Source organism: Aplidium turbinatum, chromosome 9 (assembly GCF_918807975.1).
Source record: "Aplidium turbinatum chromosome 9, kaAplTurb1.1, whole genome shotgun sequence".
Taxonomy (NCBI): Eukaryota; Metazoa; Chordata; class Ascidiacea; order Aplousobranchia; family Polyclinidae; genus Aplidium; species Aplidium turbinatum.
This window is the reverse complement of record NC_137480.1, coordinates 7,588,686-7,611,063: the sequence shown is the minus strand read 5'-3', so window position 1 is coordinate 7,611,063 and position 22,378 is coordinate 7,588,686. Positions and strand designations below refer to the sequence as shown.

General features: G+C 39.1%; 8 non-coding genes across 8 annotated transcripts; all 8 read right to left on the bottom strand.

Moving 5' to 3' along the window:
- Positions 1 to 1,297: 1,297 nt before the first annotated feature.
- Positions 1,298 to 1,369, bottom strand: Trnaq-uug (transfer RNA glutamine (anticodon UUG)). Its single transcript has one exon. It is a non-coding gene; the product is annotated as a tRNA-Gln (tRNA).
- A 3,278-nt stretch (positions 1,370 to 4,647) lies between these two features.
- Trnak-cuu (transfer RNA lysine (anticodon CUU)) lies at positions 4,648 to 4,720 on the bottom strand. Its single transcript has one exon. It is a non-coding gene; the product is annotated as a tRNA-Lys (tRNA).
- A 985-nt stretch (positions 4,721 to 5,705) lies between these two features.
- Positions 5,706 to 5,777, bottom strand: Trnaq-uug (transfer RNA glutamine (anticodon UUG)). Its single transcript has one exon. It is a non-coding gene; the product is annotated as a tRNA-Gln (tRNA).
- A 1,245-nt stretch (positions 5,778 to 7,022) lies between these two features.
- Trnak-cuu (transfer RNA lysine (anticodon CUU)) lies at positions 7,023 to 7,095 on the bottom strand. Its single transcript has one exon. It is a non-coding gene; the product is annotated as a tRNA-Lys (tRNA).
- A 4,334-nt stretch (positions 7,096 to 11,429) lies between these two features.
- Trnaq-uug (transfer RNA glutamine (anticodon UUG)) lies at positions 11,430 to 11,501 on the bottom strand. Its single transcript has one exon. It is a non-coding gene; the product is annotated as a tRNA-Gln (tRNA).
- Positions 11,502 to 12,095: 594 nt separating this feature from the next.
- On the bottom strand, positions 12,096 to 12,167 carry Trnaq-cug (transfer RNA glutamine (anticodon CUG)). Its single transcript has one exon. It is a non-coding gene; the product is annotated as a tRNA-Gln (tRNA).
- Positions 12,168 to 13,213: 1,046 nt separating this feature from the next.
- Trnak-cuu (transfer RNA lysine (anticodon CUU)) lies at positions 13,214 to 13,286 on the bottom strand. The gene has a single exon. It is a non-coding gene; the product is annotated as a tRNA-Lys (tRNA).
- A 7,899-nt stretch (positions 13,287 to 21,185) lies between these two features.
- On the bottom strand, positions 21,186 to 21,257 carry Trnaq-cug (transfer RNA glutamine (anticodon CUG)). Its single transcript has one exon. It is a non-coding gene; the product is annotated as a tRNA-Gln (tRNA).
- Between the last annotated feature and the right edge of the window lie 1,121 nt (positions 21,258 to 22,378).

Below are 22,378 nucleotides of genomic sequence, written 5' to 3'. Positions count from 1 at the left end.
AAGTGAAGGTTGTGAACTTTATAAAAGCGAAGGAATTGAACAACCGTCTTTTCAAGAAACTGTGCAAGAAGATGGAAGAAAGATACGAAGCATTACTGTACCACACAGATCGCCTTACCGATTACTGTACCACAAGTACGATGGCTGTCTCATGGCAAAGTGATAACCCGTCTGGTCGAACTTCGTGAGGCTGCCCATGTTTTTTGGATAAAAGAGAAGTCCGACTTGGCTGAATACTTCTCTAACCAACAGTAGATTTCCCAGCTGTGCTATCTAGTACGGTATCTGGCTGATATCTTTGGTGAATTGAACAAAGGCAATCTTTTAAATTAAGGCAAGAATGTAGCTAATTGTGATCGACACCAAAGTAACCGTAGCAGCATTTATCTCAAAGGTTAAATTGTGGAACAAAACGAGTTGGAAAAGGAACAGTTTCACACGCTTGACATGTAGCCTACCTCGAAGGCAATGGACTTGATTTGACAGCAGCGTTGAAGGAGGACATAGCTGACCACTTAGGCCAGCTAGCTAAGAAGATGGATTTGGACACGGCTAGTCTCCAATGGTACACTGAGACCTTCACGTGTGATGGCAGCCAGGTGGATGATGACGACTTTCCGACTAAAGAAGAATTTATCACTCTCCGAATTAACGAGGAGTTGAAACTTGATTTCAAGGGGGAAAGGTTGGAACCCTTCTGGTTTAGCAGGCTCCAGGACACACCAACATTAGCGACACATGTATTAAATATTCTGACATCTTTTTCAACAATGTATGGTCATGAACAAAGATTTTCAACTGTCTTGGGAATGAAGATAAAGAAGCGCAATCGCCTGGATGTCGAAAGCGGCGCAAAAATCGCCCTCAGTACCACAAAGCCCAGGATCACAAAGCTGGCAGCTGAAGTCCAGGCCCAACCTTCCCATTCAATGTTTACCACGCATTTTTATCTTGCATTCAGTATTGTATTGCATTTTGATTGTCATAATTAGCCCTTTGAAACACATAGCAAATCCCTGATAGCAATAAACACTTTTATTTTTGAAAATTGATCGTGGGGGTAATTGGCTCACTTCAGGGTGGAGATTAGGGTAACAGCCAAAAAAAGGTTGGGAACCACTGGTCTATTGGCATGGCGAAATCGTTCTTCTTATTTAAATGGCATCCTTCTTCAAATCTTGTGTCTTTCAACATTGTCTTTCCCATTTTCTTCATTTTGTTGTATGCCTCATACTTTTTGGTAATGAAACAATATTTCAAAAAATATTTGCATTTAAAAAAGCGTGTTTTAAACAATAGGTCTCATCGAGATTTGAACTCGGATCGCAGGATTCAAAGTCCTGAGTGCTAACCGTTACACCATGAGACCGACTTGTGTACACGTGGGCACACCAAAGAATTACTTTCGATCGCTTGGTTGATCACTTCATTTTCAATAAAGTTGAAATGCAATAGATTTCGAGTAATCCAGCGGACATGAGTTTAAAGTAAGTCGGAGAATGTAACCAGGCTTTATTTTTATATTTCTGGCACCGAAACCGTCCAATGGGCATATATCCTGCTACGACAAGCGCTTCCACATGGTAGTCCGGCTTCTCACTAAACAGGGAGTCGCGTTTGTTTTCTTCTTGTGAGTGTGGTATCACGGTGACTTGGTAGATGAGAGAACCAAATATTGACTGCTCTTTGGTAGCCTCTGAGTGAAGTTTGAGATAAGTCAACATTATGTAGGTGTAAGAAATTAGTCCTCGCCACCAGGGGCTTAAACCAAAAAAAGAAAATATTATTGAAATTTTAAAGAACGTAATATATAATGTGAAAAATAAAAGCTTTGTTTAGGTAACGATCCACGAATTTGACATCTAAATCCAAATGCTTTTGATGCAAGACAATGTTTCGACTTGCCTTTTCGTTACTACCCAAAAAATCAATCATTTTATAAAATGTCAACAAACAACACCAAATAAACAACCGATATTTGAACTTGGATCGCAGGATTCAGAGTCCTGAGTGCTAACCGTTACACCATGAGACCGTCGGGTTATACAAGCAAGCTTGGATTTTAGTCGGAAACAAACGTGCAATGAAAGTTGAAGGTGCTATAGGGTATAGCCACTCCCGCTTAAACATGACAATTCCATGTAAGACACCACTAACACTGGTCTACAAAAAAAGATTTTTTTTCTGCTGTTCGGACTTTGAAAACTGATTTAAGGTAATTTTGCCGTGCTGAATCCGAATCTGAACTCAGATTTTCGCTGTCACATCAGATTTTTGAGATATGATATAACAAAAACGCTTTATTGTGCCAAAAGTAGAAGATTTGGAGTTGTGTTTACCACCAGCATATGCAGTGCTACAGCGAAAGGTTAGTGTTAGACAGGCCAAAACAGCCTAAATAAGGTTACTGGACAAGCATTGCCATAGGCGTGCTTAAATCTTTGAGGTTTCATGCAAAACATTGACGGAGGAGGGGGGCGGGCGGTCAGTTATACTTTTAGTCTCCTTTTTAGCTTGTTATTACTGCCTTGTTAATAATGTTGCTTAGAAAACAAATTGGTATCAAATTATAGTTTGTGGGTGTATTTCAACTATTTATGCAAAACATGACCTGGATTTCGGGATATAGCGCTATGTGTAGATGTGTGATAAACGCAATGTCAAATTTTCCACTTTTGACAAAAGTGACAATTTGTTGTTATCATATCTCACAAACCAGACGTGATAGGATAAATCTGAGGTCAGATTTGGATTCAGTACCCCAAAATTACTCTAAATCAGTTCTAAAAGTTGATACAGCAAAAATCGTGTAGACCAGTGTAAATAATCAGAATATATGTTTAAGTGATTATTGTCCAATTTTGATCCCTCTAGCATTCAGCCAGAAAGTTGATCCTCCTTTGAACTTGGTTTGTATTTACAGTAGAAAAAAGTTATGACAGGGGTGGGAATCAAATCCACGTCATCGAAATGTATTCCCTAACCTTAACCGACTAGACCACGCTGGCTACTGCGGAATGTTCACTGGTTTTACTTTGTATCAGAAATTTTTGCGTATTTTTTCTCTTCCATAACTTCTGATTTATACGATTGATACGCTAATCCTGTAACTTTTGAATGGTGTAATGCAGTGATTCCCAACCTTTTTGACATTGCGGCACCCTATCAACGAGATAAATAGTTTGTGGCACCCTGGCAAAATTGGATCAATTTTATGAGGTTTCTGTATTTCAAATAACTGTATGAAATAACACAGAATGAGTTGTACAGTAGGCTATATGGCGAGTAAATAAATGTATTTATTCAAAAGTCAATGTGATTTTTGGGCTTGACTTCTTGCACAAAGTCCCATAATATCTGGGGGAACATTCGATAAAGCCATCCGCATTTCTTCCTTGATTATAAGCAGTCGTTCTCATTTTTTAGTTTTTATTTTCGTTAATACAGAAAATCTACTCTCACATTAGCTATGACGTGGAAAACTGCAGCAAAAGCACAATAGCATTCTTTCCAACGCAAGGATGTTCATTTTGAATTTTTATCCAGAACTCGTCAAACTTTTATCCAACAAAAGTTTCCAATTTTATAATGATTCGCAAACAATCGTGCAATTTTATAATCGTGCTGGGTCACACAATCCGATAATCCATCGCTGCAATTTGACTTTGTGTGCCGTGAAACGCAAAAAAAATCATGAAGCCCGGCAATAATCATGCGTTTCAAACGCTTTTATGGAAAGAACAGCAACGAGTCAAAATCTCTTTTACGCTGTTTTTCCTGGGCGAGAAAACAAAGGCTTACCACGGATTAGAGTTAAAATAAATAAATAACTTCCGCAATTAACAGGTTAAAATAAAGAATGGGCCGCATTATTGCAATATCTCAATATCTCGCGGCACCCTTGAGCATTCCAATTGGCACCCCAGGGTGCCGCGGCACCCAGGATGGGAACCACTGGTGTAATGATTGATTTGTCTTACCAAACATGTTTATGTTTAAGTGCTTACCGGGCCATAGGGATTGTAAGTCATTTCGCTGAGCTAACATTTCAGTGCTTCTAAAAAAAGTTTGTTTCGAAAAGCACTCGTTTCACTTTCACAGACGGAAAAAGATGATAAAAAAATTGGTTACGTTTGTGTTGACAAGGCTACGACACGCTGCTTATCCACAGGCTCTGTCCCAGCTAATGAGCAACGTTGAAGATCTCAGCATCATTGGAGGAACTTCAACATGAGAAGTTCCGGTTCATATCGACGGTCTGGCCAAGTTCCTGATCGAGCAGCAGGTCTTGGCGCCGCAGAGCTGCAGGCTTCAAGCCGTCCACCAACTCAAGCCTCCAAGTAACTGGTTTACAAAGCATGCCACAACGTCCGGCGATAGACATGAAGCAAAAATGCATTGTTCTAGTTTTATCTAAACGCTCCGCCCACTCTGTGACGTCATTTTATCCAATTTTACTATTTCAAGAAATTTTACATAACTATACAACAAAGCCTGAAATTCATTTCAAGGTAAACCTTTAGATTTTGAAAAATCTCCAAAAATTGTAAAAAAGCTGATATAAACAAGCAAGCTTGACTTTTAGTTGGTAATAATGGTGCAATGATACGAGAATGAGCTGGTGCTTCACTTGACGATAAAAGTATTCGCCCAACGTGGGGCTCGAACCCACGACCGTTGGATTAAGAGTCCAACGCTCTACCGACTGAGCTAGCCGGGCACAATTAAACACTTAATATAATCGTTAATCATACATGTTCATTATCGTCATCATCTTCATGAAGACGGTAGACACTTTAACTTAATCCACTGGTCGACGCAATCATGCGTGACATAGTCTACAATTCATCTTCCACTGGTCGATGCAATCACGTGATTTTTTGGCGCCAGGATTTTGATACAAAGAATTTTAACTGAATGCATTGCCACAACCAGGGTTTGCTAATGGGTTAGGGCAAAGGAGTAGTAATTTCGATTGCATGGGTTCGATTTCCACCCTCTGCTAATACTATTTTTTCTTCTGCAACTGAACTGAGTGCAAGAAGGATCTTAATGACTTCAATCAATGGAGTTGATGAGAAAAATTGTGACTTAAACACAAAGCAGTTTCACATTGAAAAGCAGGCACTCTTCGACAAGTGATATGCGTTAAAGTGCCTACCCATCAAGACAATCATCATGTGCTATATCAACATCTACGTTTGTATTGTTTTATTGCGTCCACAAATCTTCATCTTCTGCTCTCATCTTGGTTTTTTCAATATAATCAATCAGTTAAGCAATTTCTTATTTGAATATCATTGTTATGATCTTAATACGCAGTCATGATCGTTAAACATTACAAACTTCTTTACATTATTGCCTTGAACATGATAAACATTCACTGCTACATATTGATCTGCTTTTCATAAGATGACAGTATGTTTAGCTTCAAATGGATTCGTAGCCTAGAATTTTCCTTAAATCGTCTTTACATTTGACCAAATCTTTGTTTTACTGCATCAATGATGTCTTCTATTTTGTGTAGCCTATCAGACACCCGACATATTTTAGCTTAGATAGGTCTATTGACATGGCAAAATCGTTCTTCTCATTTGAATTTCATCCTTCTTCAAATCTTGTGTCTTGGGTATGCCTCATACTTTTTGGTAATGAAACAATATTTCAAAAAATATTCGAATTTAAAAAAGCTTATTTTAAGCAATAGGTCTCACCGAGATTTGAACTCGGATTGCAGGATTCAAAGTCCTGAGTGCTAACCGTTACACCACGAGACCGATGTGTCTACACGTTGGCACACCAAAGAATTACTTTCGATCGCTTGGTTGATCACTTCATTTTCAAAATGGTTCAAATGCAATAGATTTCGAGTAATCCAGCGAACATGAGTTTAAAGTAGGTCGGAGACTGCAACCAGGCTTTATTTTTATATTTCTGACACCGAAACCGTCCAATGGGCATATCCTGCTACGACAAGCGCTTCCACTTGGTAGTCGGGCTTCACACTAAACAGAGAGTGGCGTTTGTATTCTTCTTGTGAGTGTGGTATCACGGTGACTAGGTAGATGAGAGAACCAAACATTGGCTGCTCTTTAGTAGCCTCTGAGTGAAGTTTGAGATAAGTCAACATTGTGTAGGTGTAAAAAATTAGTCCTCGCCACCAGAGCTCAAACCAAAACAAGAAAATGTTATTGAAATTTTAAAGAACATAATATACAATGTGAAAAATAAAAGCTTTGTTTAGGTAACGATCCACCAATTTGACATCCAAATCCAAGTGTTTTTGATGCAAGACAATGTTTCGACTTGCCTTTCGTTACTATAAAAAAAAATTAGTTGTTACATAAAATGTCAACAAACAAACAAGGTCTCACCGATATTTGAACTCTGATCGCAGGATTCAGAGTCCTGAGTGCTAACCGTCACACCATGAGACCGTCAGGATATAAGACAAGCAAGCTTGGATTTTAGTCGGAAACAAACGTGCAATGAAAATTGAGTGGGCTATAGGGTAGCCACTTCGCTACGACACGCTGCTTGTCCACAAGATCTGACCCAGCTAATGAGCAACGTTGAAGATCTTAGCATCATTGGAGGAACTTCAACATGAGAAGTTCCGGTTCATATCGACGGTCTGGCCAAGTTCCTGGTCGAGCAGGTCTTGGCGCGCACAGCTGCAGGCTTCAAGCCGTCCACCAACTCAAGCCTCCAAGTAGCTGGATTACAAAAGCATGCCACAACGTCCGGCGATAGACAAGAAGCAAAAATGCATTTTTCTAGTTTTATCTAAGCGCTCCGCCCACTTTGTGACGCATTTTTATCCAATTTTACTATTTCAAGAAATTTTACATAACTATACAACAAAGCCTGAAATTCATTTCAATGTAAACCTTTAGATTTTGATAAATCTCCAAAAATTGAACAAAAGCTGATATAAACAAGCAAGCTTGACTTTTAATTGGTAACAACATGGTGTAATGATACGAGATTGAGCTGGTGCTTCACTTGACGATAAAAACATTCGCCCAACGTGGGGCTCGAACCCACGACCGTTGGATTAAGAGTCCAACGCTCTACCGACTGAGCTAGCCGGGCACAATTAAACACTCAATATAATCGTTAATCAGACATGTTCATTATCATCATCATCTTCATGAAGACAATCATCATGTGCTATCTCAACATCTACGTTTGTATTGTTTTATTGCTTCCACAAATCTTCATCTTCTGCTCTCATCTTGGTTTTTTCAATATAAGCGACCAGTTAAGCAATTTCTTATTTGAATATCATTATAATGATCTTTATCCGTAGTCATGATCTTTTCACATTACAAACTTCTTTACGATATTGCCTTGAACATGATAAACATTCACTGCTACATATTGATCTGCTTTTCATAAGATGACAGTATGTTTAGCTTCAAATGGATTCGTAGCCTAGGATTTTCCTTAAATCGTCTTTACATTTGACCAAATCTTTGTTTTACTGCATCAATGAATCTTCTATTTTATGTAACCTATGAGACACCCGACATATTTTAGCTTAGATAGGTCTATTGACATGGCGAAATCGTTCTTCTCATTTGAATTTCATCCTTCTTCAAATCTTGTGTCTTGGGTATTGGTCACAGCGGTAAACCATAATCTCTTCTTGGGAAAATTTTAACATAAAGTTCCCTAATCCGTTCGTCTGTATATAATGACCGAAGAAACACACACTTGAACTTCTTTTCAAACAGTGTATTCCTGTAAATTTAGCCCGAGGCTACCGAAAACGAGGGGGTGCAACGCCTACACCACTTAAACTGTCACTACACAACAGATTACTTGGATAAAAGACGGAACCTTTGTCCAGCTAGCAAGCACTAAGCCAACAGTTAAATGTGCGGCCAACTTTCAAACAATCATTTTACGAATGACCAGAATAGATATCAATATCTCAAATTCACATAGAAAGTAACTGTGACGCAATAAATGAAGACAATTATGAAGTCATTCCAACAGGTGTTTAAAGCTGATGTAATATTTCCTGTTTAAACAGGCCCAAACAAGTCCAAACAAGTTTGACACAAGTCTATGAACGATGGTGCAATTTTGGCACATTTTCTAGCAACTTCCATGACGTAATATTCAGTAGACTTGAACGGTTTTATATGACGTTTGATTTGTACAGAGATTGGCCGTAACATAGCGGCCCCTAGTTATGACAGTCTAACATGGCATAACTAAAAAAGAATTGAAGGACAATCGTGAGCCAATGAATAAAACACACGATACACAAATTTTTTGAATCACTCACGTTTAAGTTAATACGCAAATACAAAGGGCATGCAAAGAATGAACAGCAAAAACACGCCGGTATGTCACTATGTCTGGCCACACCGCCGCGCGGTGCGCCAACAGCAGTCGAGTACTGCGAACTCCCTGAAATCACATTATCATGGGGTTTTACCGACGTCTGCCTAACCGGACATGAAGGCAATTTTCCTTTGCCAAACTTTTTAAAATGCTGCGACTCACCAGAATCGCCCATTAGCATAATGCTAAAATCAGTCGACTTGCGCGTTTCCTCCCGTACTACAAAATCAAACAAACTCTGAAAAGTAGGTTCCTCAGTGCTACCATACTGATCACCTAAAAAGTCAAGATAACGCTGCTTAGCGTCAAACGGGAGTCGTTTAGCCAAATCCAAAACAAAACGTCCTTCTAATTTATCACGCTGACCATAAGCTTTCGCGTAAAGCAAACACTGCGACAATTCATCTTTAAACTCTTTCAAATCACTGGAAGAGATAGAAGTCAATTTGCTACCATAGCGATACTTTCTAATTTCTGGTTCTGCGAAAAGACCTCCACGAACTCCAAAACGTTGGGACAAGCGAGATAACGACATTTCTATCCTGTCTTCCTCTGACAAGCCAGGAGTGTCGGAAACCAAATTAGCAATCGTTTGTGCAGCTGTTCTAACACAAGCTGCTTGCAACAAAGTCAAACGAGTTCCCTTAAAGGGCGAAGCTGCCATCAAGGCCATAACACGATTTTTAAAGAAGACAAATGGCATATTATTACCATCGTAACCAATCAAGGCCGCCTTATCGAAGAACGTCCTACTATTTTGGTATTCAAAAAAGCAATCCTGCTGTTGAGAACTCGATTTAGCGGGAGAAGACAAGCTATATCCCTTAAGGGGCTGAGTGGGCTCAGTCACATGCACAGCCTGATCACGATCCTCAAACACGTTAAAATCAGGAGACACGATACGCCTCTCACAACCACCTAAATTACGTGTAGCTGGGCGATCAGCAACTAGCGGCGCAGAAAACTTTGAAGGGGGCAAAGCATTACTGCTAATGGCGGCCCCGTGACCTGTACGCTCTGGGGGAGGAGTTCGGTTGTAATTTGCAGACCTTGGCTCTACAGCCTTCGGAAGACCCTTAGCCGCGGCCCCGAGACCTCCTGAAACAGCTGGAAAACATGTGGATTGTACAGGTCCACTTACAGATTGAACAGGCGTCTGGAAAAGGTTAGGTAAATTAAACTGCGATTGATGTTCACTTCTGGAATGCCTAGAAGAGCCCTTCCTAGAGCTACGCCGGGAGCCCAACTCAGAACGATATTCAGCTAAAGCTACCTCCTTACGTTGTTCAGCCCTCAACTGTGCGTCTTTGAGTGCGAACTCAGCAGCTCTCGCTTCGGCTTTCGCGGCAGCCTCAGCTCGTACGGCCTCAGCTCTCGCGGCGGCCTCAGCAGCTCTCGCTTCGGCCTCAACTCGTATGGTCTCAGCTCTCGCTATGGCCTCAGCAGCTCTTGCTTCGGCCTCGGCTTGGATCTGGAGCTCCTCTCGTCTTAGCTGTAGGTTAATTTGTGCAACTATCCGTGACGAGCTCTCAGACATCCTAGTGCTTACATTTGAGGCGCTATCCTCAGGATGTATGTCAGCATCTAACCTATCTGAGAAATCACTTTCTTTTTGTTCGAAGTTATTTTTTAACGAGTTAAATTCGGGATCTACCCTATCACGAAGTTCTGCCAAGATTGCAGAGTTAACAATTTTACTCAAAAGAGCATGGAAATGCCTTAATTCCTCTTCTAAAGTAGATAAATTAGATCTAAAAATTAACAGTTCCTGCTTATCACTCAAAGAACCTAGGGCCACAGAAAGTTTCCCAATTTGAGTCAAAATATCCCGTCTAAGATGCCGGGCCTCTCGAACTGACTTAGCCTCATCGTTAATGGGTCCCTCCCCAGAATGGCCTGCCCGACCGCAAAGAACATCATCAGGCTTAAACTCAGTCGAGTCGACGGCGGTCGAGTCCCTGTCACCACCGAGTGTAGACATATTAAATGTTAGGGCTAAATTTAACAATTAAAAAATTAAGTTACACAAACACACAAAATTACAGTAGTTATAAAAAACTTAACTGCAAAGACCGTAAAAATACAAAAAAGAATTTAAATGCACGATACCGTAGCTGTACGAGTATGTGAAGTCCAAACGTCCACAAAACTTGCTTGGATTCTTCCACTTGAATCTTCAAGCACAGATGGATTGCCTTTAATCTTCTTTCTTGCCAATGAATGTCAAAGTTATTTTTCTTCTGTACCAAACTGAGAAGAAATGTCTTTACTTTTTAGCTTAAAGTTCTTCAGTTGCCTACCGAGAAGAAATGTCTTTAATTTTCTTTGCTTCTTTAGACTACCAACCAATAAGATCTTCTTTTATTATTTCTTTGCTTCTAAGTGCTTCTGTGCCAAACACTAGACAGAGAATCGTCTTTTATTTTTCATGGTCACAGCGGTAAACCATAATCTCTTCTTGGGAAAATTTTAACATAAAGTTCCCTAATCCGTTCGTCTGTATATAATGACCGAAGAAACACACACTTGAACTTCTTTTCAAACAGTGTATTCCTGTAAATTTAGCCCGAGGCTACCGAAAACGAGGGGGTGCAACGCCTACACCACTTAAACTGTCACTACACAACAGATTACTTGGATAAAAGACGGAACCTTTGTCCAGCTAGCAAGCACTAAGCCAACAGTTAAATGTGCGGCCAACTTTCAAACAATCATTTTACGAATGACCAGAATAGATATCAATATCTCAAATTCACATAGAAAGTAACTGTGACGCAATAAATGAAGACAATTATGAAGTCATTCCAACAGGTGTTTAAAGCTGATGTAATATTTCCTGTTTAAACAGGCCCAAACAAGTCCAAACAAGTTTGACACAAGTCTATGAACGATGGTGCAATTTTGGCACATTTTCTAGCAACTTCCATGACGTAATATTCAGTAGACTTGAACGGTTTTATATGACGTTTGATTTGTACAGAGATTGGCCGTAACAGGTATGCCTCATACTTTTTGGTAATGAAACAATATTTCAAAAAATATTCGAATTTAAAAAAGCTTATTTTAGCAATAGGTCTCACCGAGATTTGAACTCGGATCGCAGGATTCAAAGTCCTGAGTGCTAACCGTTACACCACGAGACCGATGTGTCTACACGTTGGCACACCAAAGAATTACTTTCGATCGCTTCATTTTCAAAAAGGTTCAAATGCATTAGATGTTGAGTAATTCAGCGAACATGAGTTTAAAGTAGGTCGGAAAATGCAACCAGGCTTTACTTTTTATTTTTCTGGCACCGAGACCGTCCAATGGGCATATCCTGCTACGACAAGCGCTTCCACTTGGTAGTCGAGCTTCACACTAAACAGGGAGTCTCGTTTTTTATCTTGTGTGTTGTATCACGGTGACTAGGTTAGGTATCCCTGGACTAGGTAGTTGAGAGAACCAAACATTGGCTGCTCTTTAGTAGCCTCTGAGTGAAGTTTGAGATAAGTCAACATTCTGTAGGTGTAAAAAATTAGTTCTCGCCACCAGGAGCTAACACCAAAACAAGAAAATATTATTGAAATTTTAAAGTAGGCTATACATAAGATGTGAAAACTAAAAGCTTTGTTTAGGTAACGATCCACCAATTTGACATCCAAATCCAAGTGTTTTAGATGCAAGACAATGTTTCGACTTGCCTTTCGTTACTATAAAAAAAATTAGTCGTTACATAAAATGTCAACAAACAAACAAGGTCTCACCGAGATTTGAACTCGGATCGCAGGATTCAGAGTCCTGAGTGCTAACCGTTACACCATGAGACCGTCGGGGTATACAAGCAAGCTTGGATTTTAGTCGGAAACAAACATGCAATGAAAATTGAGAGGCCACGGTGGGCCATAGGGTAGGTAGCCACTTAAACATGACAATTGCATGTAAGACACCACTAATCAATCAGAATAGGCTATATGTTTAAGTGACTATTGTCCAATTGTGACCCTTCTAGCATTCAGCAAGAGGGTTGAACTTGGTTTGTATTTACAGAAGAAAAAAGTTATGACAGGGGTGGGAATCAAATCCAGGTCATCGAAATGTATTCCCTAACCTTAACCGACTAGACCACGCTTGCTACTGCGGAATGTTCACTGGTTTTATTTTGTATCAGAAATTTTTGTGTATTTTCTCTCTTCCATAACTTCTAATTTATACGATTGATACGTTATTCGAACTGATACGCTAATCCTGTAACTTTTGAATGGTGTAATGATTGATTTGTTTTACCAAACATGTTTATGTTTAAGTGCTTACCGTGCCATAGGGATTGTAGGTCATTTCTCTGGGCTGACATTTCAGTGCTTCTACAAAAAGTTTGTTTCGAAAAGCTCTCGTTTCACTTCCACAGACGGAAAAAGATGATAAAAAATTGGTTACGTTTGTGTTGACATGGCTACGACACGCCGCTTATCCACAGGCTCTGTCCAAGCTAATGAGCAACGTTGAAGGTCTTAGCAGTGACCCAGTGGTTAGCGCGTTGGGCTCGCAGTCGAGAGCCTGCATGTTCGACTCTAGCCACCCGCACTTGCTGTTGTTTCTTTGGGCAAGAAACTTTACGATAATTGCCTCTACCCAGTGATCGATTTCGAGTAATGGGTAGTACCAAATGTAAGTCGTAAGTAGAGTAGACAACCGGAAACAGACATTGCCGTCGGCTGCAGCGTGGGTCAGGTGTAAGTCGGAAGGCGTAGGCCTACACCGATGCATAGCGCTCAAGTCCGCTTTCCCGCAATGCAGGATAAAGATAAACAAACATCGTTAGAGGAACTTCAACATGAGAAGTTCCGGTTCATATCGACGGTCTTGCCAAGTGATTCGCCCAACGTGGGGCTCGAACCCACGACCGTTATATTAAGAGTCCAACGCTCTACCGACTGAGCTAGCCGGGCACAATTAAATACTCAATATAATCGTTAATCATACATGTTCATTATCATCATCATCTTTATGAAGATAGGCACTTTTACGTATTACACTGCCCGAAGAGGTAACCGCAACCATGCGTATCGTATATGACATTACTGGTGTTTTAGTCACAACTTTTCTCATAAACTCCATTGTTTGCAGTCTTTTTTTTTTTACCACGATTTTTTTTTTTTTTTCTCTACGATTCTTCTTGCACTCAGTTCAGTTGAAGAAAAACGTATAATACGTAAAAGTGCCTACCCTTCATGAAGACGGTAGACACTTTAACGCGGTGGTTCCCAACCTTTTTTATCCGGTAGACCCTTTCAGTCAATATTCACATCTAAATTCCCCCCACTATAAATTTAGTTTGTTAAAAACTCGTTTACATTAATATTTTAATTTAAGTCTTGTAAGATAAACTAAACTTTCATTAGTAATCAGCCTTTTAGCCTGTAATATTCCTTTTCATACTAAAAGAATTTAATTAATGAAGAACGTTGCTGAAAAGTATTTTATTCAAAAAAAAAAAAAAAGAGACACAAAGACCAGCTGGAAGTCTCCCTCAACCATGCAAACATTGATCTGGATTCATGGGAATTGTGATGGGAAAAGTGCATGATTGATGGGAAAAGTGCCTACCCTTCATGAAGACGGTAGACACTTTAACGCGGTGGTTCCCAACCTTTTTTTATCCGGTAGACCCTTTCAGTCAATATTCACATCTAAATTCCCCCCACTATAAATTTAGTTTGTTAAAAACTCGTTTACATTAATATTTTAATTTAAGTCTTGTAAGATAGACTAAACTTTCATTAGTAATCAGCCTTTTAGCCTGTAATATTCCTTTTCATACTAAAAGAATTTAATTAATGAAGAACGTTGCTGAAAAGTATTTTATTCAAAGAAAAAAAAAAAGAGACACAAAGACCAGCTGAAAGTCTCCCTCAACCATGCAAACATTGATCTGGATTCATGGGAACAACTTGCTAGTGACAGATCACTCTGGAGAAAAAGAACTAAGGAAGGCACGAAAATTTTCGAAAAAAAAACAGGATATAAAAAGCCTATGACAAACGAAACACTAGAAAAGAAAAGCTAAAACTACCACGTCCCCCACCATCCATCCAATGTGATTTTTTCAAACGTCCTTTCCATCATAGACTGGGCCTCCAAAGCAGTGACGTTCGGTGGCTTAGACCGTTGGGAAAGCAACATGGAAATATGCTGCAGCAAGGTAGTAGGCACGGAGGGCGTAACCGTCGGGTGAAGCCCGAAGGCGTGTTGCCGAAGGCAACACTTGCAGAGGGAGGTCTGGGGGGCCTCCCCCAGAAATTTTTGAAAAAAACATCCAATTTGGTGCGCTCTGAGAGCATTTCCAAAACAAATCAAAAATAAAAATCTGTCAAATTGTGCTTCGCCTATGTCGTGATCATACATCCATTTAATGTTTAGAAGTCATGAACAATCTTAATTTTAACGTTGCAGGAGCAAAATCCTGTGTTAGACATGGAATAATAGTTGTCTAAATGTTTAATTCGTCTTGAATGTTCATTCTCAGATATTCAGTTAGGCCTACACTACAAAAACTAACACTTAGGCCGAAACATTACAACCGCAAGCAATTTGTACAAAAAGCTGGATAAGTTTGCCTCCTGCGTATAGAAGCTAAACAAACTAAATATTGCATCCGCACCTGAACGTTCATTGGCGAAGTAACGTTATATCAACGCTGTAAAAAGGGCAAAGGCATGACTATGAAAGCTAGTACAGTAGGCTAAAGTACATGGCGAGGAGACATCAAAAAACAGCAAGAAGCTTTTTGGCATTATGATGCTGTGCGTGTACCGTGACGAGAGACCATTCTGACGAGTTAGTCTAGTCGCTCTAGCGAATGTACGCATTGACGTCACTGGGTAAGCACAACTAACCATACCATAACCATAACACATCTGATTGGCTAAGCAGCTGGTGACGTTTTGCAAAACGGGTGAGGATTGGATAAAACGAAGGCGTTTTTTGACATTTTTTGAACCTGGGAAAGCAACTTTGATAGTTGATTTCCCTGGAGCTTCAGTGGTTGTTTCTGACAGAAGCGTTTGCGTCAATTGGCATTTATAGGCAAGACATGCGGTTTGGTGAGGACTTAGACTACTCACAAGCGTTACGAGTAATTCTAGTCACAAATACATTAATTTTCAAGTTAAAATAGACGTGATAAAAATAATAAGAAGTTAAACCTAGAATTCAGTCATTATATTTTGCATAGTTTTTGCTAAGGTAAGCACTGCTTTCCTTGCTTTCCCTCACCGATCGTCACTGCTTCAAAGCCACATATGACATCACCATCCAAAGCCAAATTCGATCGGACACGAGCTGGAGCCAACGACATTCAAAATATAAGAGTCAATGCCAGTGTTGTACGTTGACGCCGTCAATTTGACGGCGTCATTTGACGGCGTCAACTTTTTGTTGACGCTGAGGCTAGCGCCGTCAATTTATTTTTCAGTTGACGGAAGTGATAGCGCCGTCAACTATTTTGCCGATTTTAAGCGTCAAGCGCTATGCGTCATTTTTTATTTTCATGGAAAAAAAATGAAAAATCTCGTTTCACAATTAGAGTTTCACCTATGGTTTCACAATGTATTCTGGCCAGCGCGACTCATCCGAATTACCGGCTTTTGCGTTGGTTGGAATGGCTCCCTGGAATACACGCGGAAGAAGTTCGCCAAATGGTGATCAGTCTAGGGCCATTTTTATTTTGACCTAAAAAAAAAATTTTTTGACTTTATTTTTATCAAATTTTGACTTTATTTTGACCTAACGAAATTGCTTATTTGTAAAGGTCACATTTCTTCCTTGAATTGATACCAGTTACTCAAACATAATATTTTGTCGATTTCAGACCCAAACGTAATATTTTGTCGAAAAGTCAAGGTTTTTATGGATTATAAAAAGTGCGTCGTGTTTTTCGGCGATAGGAAAATCTCCACAAATCTGTCTAACTTTTGCTGAAGACGATTTAGCTTGGCTATTCCTAAAATCCAAACTGTTGATTTTCGAAAAGACTACGTTTGTGAAGATGGAGCTTTTTATAAAAAATATTTAAATACGTAACAATGAATAAACAATGGGCAATTTGCGATAAAAGGTACTGCTGATCCGTCAGCATTGTGACATATTTCCTGCTTTCATGGGTTAATATGGTTTAATTGTGTCGCAGTGCCTGATTTGCAATGCTTCCACGAGGATTTTGACAACAATTACTATCAAGAAACACAAAAAGTTTGTCAAAAGCCATAATTTGACAAATTTTGACTTTATTGAAAATTTTGACTTTATTGTCAATTTTGACTTTATTTTGACCTATAAACTTCTTAGAAACAGTCCCCTAGGTACTAAAAATAACTTTATTCTTGGATTCGTGGATAGACGAGGTCCTTAAAAATTTTTGACTTTATTGACTTTTGCGGGCCCTAGTGATCACCCATGTATTGAGAACGAGAGATCAGAGACAGAAAGCGAAAAATCCATGATCGGCTTCGCGGAACGTTGAAGATACTTTATTTCAAGAGCTTTATGCCTCTGAAAAGAGCGATGTTGGTGCAGTGAACCTGGTTAAAAGATTTATACATGCTAAACTATCACAGCACGTTAGGAACAGTGATACCTTTCCGAGTAAACGTTTTCAGTTTATTTTTGAAATACAACACACCAATACCAACCAGCGCTGCTGTGGAACGCATGTTTTCACTTGGAAAGGACAATAGCCTAGGCTATGCGTCCCAAACGCAGCAAATTGTCAGACAAACGTTTTGAAATGCTTGCTTTTTCTGTAAGGAAATAACTAATAGGCTAAGCAGCTAATTACAATACAGTCTCAAAACATAATATCTGCTCTTTATTTTTAGCTATTGTTAGCCTAAACTTGGTTGAAATATTTCCGTTTTATAAGACGCTGGCAAAAAATAGCGCTAGAAATTAGCGCTGACGCTGACGCCGTCAATTTCTTTAAGAGCTTACGCAGTACTTTACGCCGTAAAGTTTTTAGGCCATTCGCGCTGACGCTGACGCCGTCAATTTATTTCAATGACGCGTACAACACTGGTCAATGCATTTAACAGTCTGTGTGAAGCTTGTGATTTTTTGCTTCGACAACTGATGAATGTGGAGGAAGAGTAAATTTATTGGAAAGAGCATAACGAATATCATTCTCCACGTCTAATCTGTTTCTCTGTTTTCTTTTCATCTGCAAGAGTTGAAAAACCTGATTTGCATAGATAAGTGGAAGCAAACGGAAGGATACTTCAAATAGCTCTCTCTGCTTTTTTGGGATAGGAATTACACGTTAATGGCCAAAATCCAGTGATTGATTTTTTTGAATGAAAAAAAAAGAATTTTGACACTTTAAACCCTGATTAACGTAAAGTCAATAGAGGATCCGCGTAAAGCAGATACAAAAGCATCTAATTTAGTGAAAAAAATTGAATGCAGTAATATTAACACAGACCTTTTAAAGTACATTTCTGTTTGAACTACATGTACTTTAAAAGGTCTGTGTTAACATTGATTTTTTTCTCTGAATAAGTCTCTTGCGCAAGAATTCGTTTTGAGAACTTCTAAAAATTCATTCTGCAATTTATCGGGAAGTTTTTCCATCAACAATGTGAATTAATTTAGTATTAAATCAAGCTCGTGGTCATAAAGTTCAGGAAAATATCGAATGAATTCCAGTTCTAATGCTGTGTGATGTTGCAAAATCAATTCTTTTTCCAACTCTTGTTCTTTGCCGTCAACAGTCAGCACCGATGATAATTCGTTAAATATGGTGGCAGGTTCAATTGTTCATTCTAACTTTTCTCTTTCAATCATCAAGCTTGCTAGTGAAAGCTTCCAAAGCATCTTTAAATGTTGAGTGGTACCGGCATTTGCTCCTGGAAAGAGCTACCCAAGCCAGGCTGGTCGAAAGGTAGAAGCCAGACAAAACGTAGTCCCCCCGCGATCAGGACAGCATAGCCTTCCATAATACCTTAATAAGACAATCTCCTTATGACAGTGACATAAATCAATCACTCTCTTCCAACCTGCCTTGAGCCAGCATGGAAGCAGTACAGTTTGTAAATTCACATGGTATCAATATGTCAATGGCGCATGGATACAGATAGCCCATGTTGAATTGTTGATGCGCAAACTGCTTCAAACGGAGATGGCGATTGAATATATACCGTATATTGGTGTTTTTCCCTTGCATTTTCTGATTCAGTTTATTCAATGGACCAAACAGATAAACAAATAAGCCAGGAATCTAATCCATTTGTCATCATTTAGCAATGAAACAAATTTCAATTTTATTTAAAGGTCAAAAAATAATTTAAACTCGTATCTGAGCTGAAACACTCGCTTGGTTACATTTCCTGATGAAAGCCATCGAGTATTTGCATGAAAAAGAAGTAGGCCTACGTGATGGTTCGCATCCATGCCAGTGCACAGTTGCTCAAATAATCGGGAGTTAAGGGCTCTTCCTTAACGCTTTAAAGATTTGGTCCAGGCCAACTTAGGCTACTAGGCTTAAAAATCTTTACAATCCTAAAAACAAATTTCCCCCTGAAAATCGCAAAATTCCCCCCTAGTGGGGAATTCCCCCCCGGTTGGGAACCACTGCTTTAACGTATTCCACTGGTCGACGCAATCATGCGTGACATAGTCTACAATTCATCTTCCACTGGTCGATGCAATCACGTGATTTTTTGTCGCCAGGATTTTGATACAAAAAATTTTAAATGAATGCATTGCCACAACCAGCGTTTACTAATGGGTTAGGGCAAAGGAGTAGTAATTTCGATTGCATGGGTTCGATTCCCACCCACTGCTAATACTATTTTTTCTTCTGCAACTGAACTGAGTGCAAGAAGGATCTTAATGACTTCAATCAATGGAGTTGATGAGAAAAATTGTGACTAAAACACAAAGCAGTTTCACATTGAAAAGCAGGCACTCTTCGACAAGTGATATACGTTAAAGTGCCTACCCATCAAGACAATCATCATGTGCTATCTCAACATCTACGTTTGTATTGTTTTATTGCTTCCACAAATCTTCACCTTCCGCTCTCATCTTGGTTTTTCCAATATAATCGACCATAGTTAAGCAATTGCTTATTTGAATATCATTATTATGATCTTAATACGCAGTCATGATCGTTAAACATTACAAACTTCTTTACGTTATTGCCTTGAACATGATAAACATTCACTGCTACATATTGATCTGCTTTTCATAAGATGACATTATGTTTAGCTTGAAATGGATTCGTAGCCTAGGATTTTTCTTAAAACGTCTTTACATTTGACCAAATCTTTGTTTTACTGCATCAATGAATCTTCTATTTTATGTAACCTATCAGACACCTGACATATTTTAGCTTAGATAGGTCTGTTGACATGGCGAAATCGTTCTTCTCATTTGAATTTCATCCTTCTTCAAATCTTGTGTCTTGGGTTTGCCTCATACTTTTTGGTAATGAAACAATATTTCAAAAAAGTATTTGTCACTTCCCATCGGTATTCGCGTGACGCGATCGTGACGCGGTAAACGACATTTTTTTCTTTTTTTCTCGCTTTTCTGCAATTTGCACTGTCTTATACAAAAAGTAGTGTCTTGTATAAAAGCAAACATTGTCAGTGATTGACATTTAATTTTTACATCAAAATCATTATCAAAATAAAAGAAAACTTTGTAAAATGAGTTTTGTAGGCAGGTTTAATAATTGTTTGCACGGAGGCCCCCGATCTAAAAGTGCTCCGGGCCCTTCATCAGACTAAACCCGCCCCTGTGGAAAAAGTTCGATTTACAACAAAAAAAAATTCGCGTTGCCTCCTCTTACAGCTAAGCAACCACTGGACTACCTTCAGGTCGCTCATGCGAAACAGCAGCCAATCTGCTGAAACAGTAGTAGCTCAGGAAGCTCACATCACAGACAGCGTTCTCACAAACAAAATTCCGCTATAACGTTGGTTTATTACAGCTGAATCGTTGCCTGAAGATAACAGAAACATTAGGTCATTCCCCTCTCAACTGCTAGCAAAGGACAGCAAAAAGCGACTACGGCTGTCAATCCAAGAAAATCTGTCGAGAGTTGCCGACGTCCGACGAATTGGCACGGAAAAAAATGTCTGCTGTACCCGACCGCCGAGCGGAAGTGGTTAAAAAAGCGTGTTTTAAGCAATAGGTCTCACCGAGATTTGAAATCGGATCGCATGATTCAAAGTCCTGAGTGCTAACCATTACACCATGAGGCCGACGTGTCTACACGTGGGCACACCAAACAATTACTTTCGATCGCTTGGTTGATCACTTCATTTTCAATAAAGTTGAAATACAATAGATTTCGAGTAATCCACCGGATATGAGGGTAAAGTAGGTCGGAGAATGCAACCAGGCTTTATTTTTATATTTCTGACACCGAAACCGTCCAATGGGCATATCCTGCTACGACAGGCGCTTCCACTTGGTAGTCGGGCTTCACACTAAACAGGGAGTCTCGTTTTTTTTCTTGTGAGTGTGGTATCACGGTGACTTGGTAGATGAGAGAACCAAACATTGGCTGCTCTTTGGTAGCCTCTCAGTGAAGTTTGAGAAAAGTCAACATTCTGTAAGTGTAAAAAATTAGTCCTCGTCACCAGGAGCTCAAACCAAAAAAGGAAAATGTTATTGAAATTTTAAAGAACATAATATACAATGTGAAAACTAAAAGCTTTGTTTAGGTAACGATCCACCAATTTGACATCCAAGTCCAAGTGTTTTAGATGCAAGACAATGTTTCGACTTGCCTTTCATTACTATAAAAAAAATTAGTCGTTACATAAAATGTCAACAAACAAACAAGGTCTCACCGAGATTTGAACTCGGATTGCAGGATTCAGAGTCCTGAGTGCTAACCGTTACACCATTAGACCGTCGGGGTATACAAGCAAGCTTGGATTTTAGTCGGAAACAAACGTGCACAGAAAATTGAGTGGGCCATAGGGTAGCCACTTAAACATGACAATTCCATGTAAGACACCACTAATCAATCAGAATATATGTTCAAGTGACTTGCCACAAGCGCATGCCACAACGTCCGGCGATTGACAAGAAGCAAAAATGCAGTTTTCTAGTTTTATTTAAACTCTCCGCCCACTTTGTGACGCCATTTTATCCAATTTTACTATTTCAAGAAATTGTACATAACTATAAAACAAAGCCTGAAATTTATTTCAATGTAAACCTGTAGATTTTGAAAAATCTCCAAAAATTAAAAAAAAAGTTGATATAGACGAGCAAGCATGACTTTTAGTTGGTAACGATATAGTGCAATGATACGAGAATGAGCTGGTGCTTCACTTGATAAAAGTATTCGCCCAACGTGGGTCTCGAACCCACGACCGTCCAACGTTCCACCGACTGAGCTATCTGGGCACAATTTAACAATCAACATAATCGTTAATCATGCATTTTTATTATCAACATCATCTTCATCAAGGCAATCATCATCATGTGCTATCTCAACATCTACGTTTGTAGGCCTACTGTTTTATTGCTTCCACAAATCTTGATCTTCCGCTCTCTTTTTGGTTCTTCCAACATAATCGACTAGTTAAGCGATTGCTTATTTCAATATCATTATTATTATCATTATACGGAGTCATAATCTTTTCACATTACAAACTTCTTCAAATAAAAACAGGATTATTTTTATTTCGTTATTGCTTTGAATACATAGTTTCACCACCACATATTGATCTGCTTTTCATAAGATGTTTAGCTTCAAATGGATTCGTAGCCCACGTTTTATCCTAAAAAGTCTTTACATTTGACCAAATCTTTGTTTTACTGCATCAATGAATCTTTTATTTTATGTATTATGTACCCTATCAGACACCAGATATATTTTAACTTATGTTGGTCAGCAGAGATGGCGAAATCATTCTCCTTATTTCATTAAATCCTTCTTAAAATCTTGTGTCTTTCAACATTGTCTTCTTTATTTTGTTCAATTTGTGGTAGGCACACTGTTTGGTAATGAAAAAATATTTAA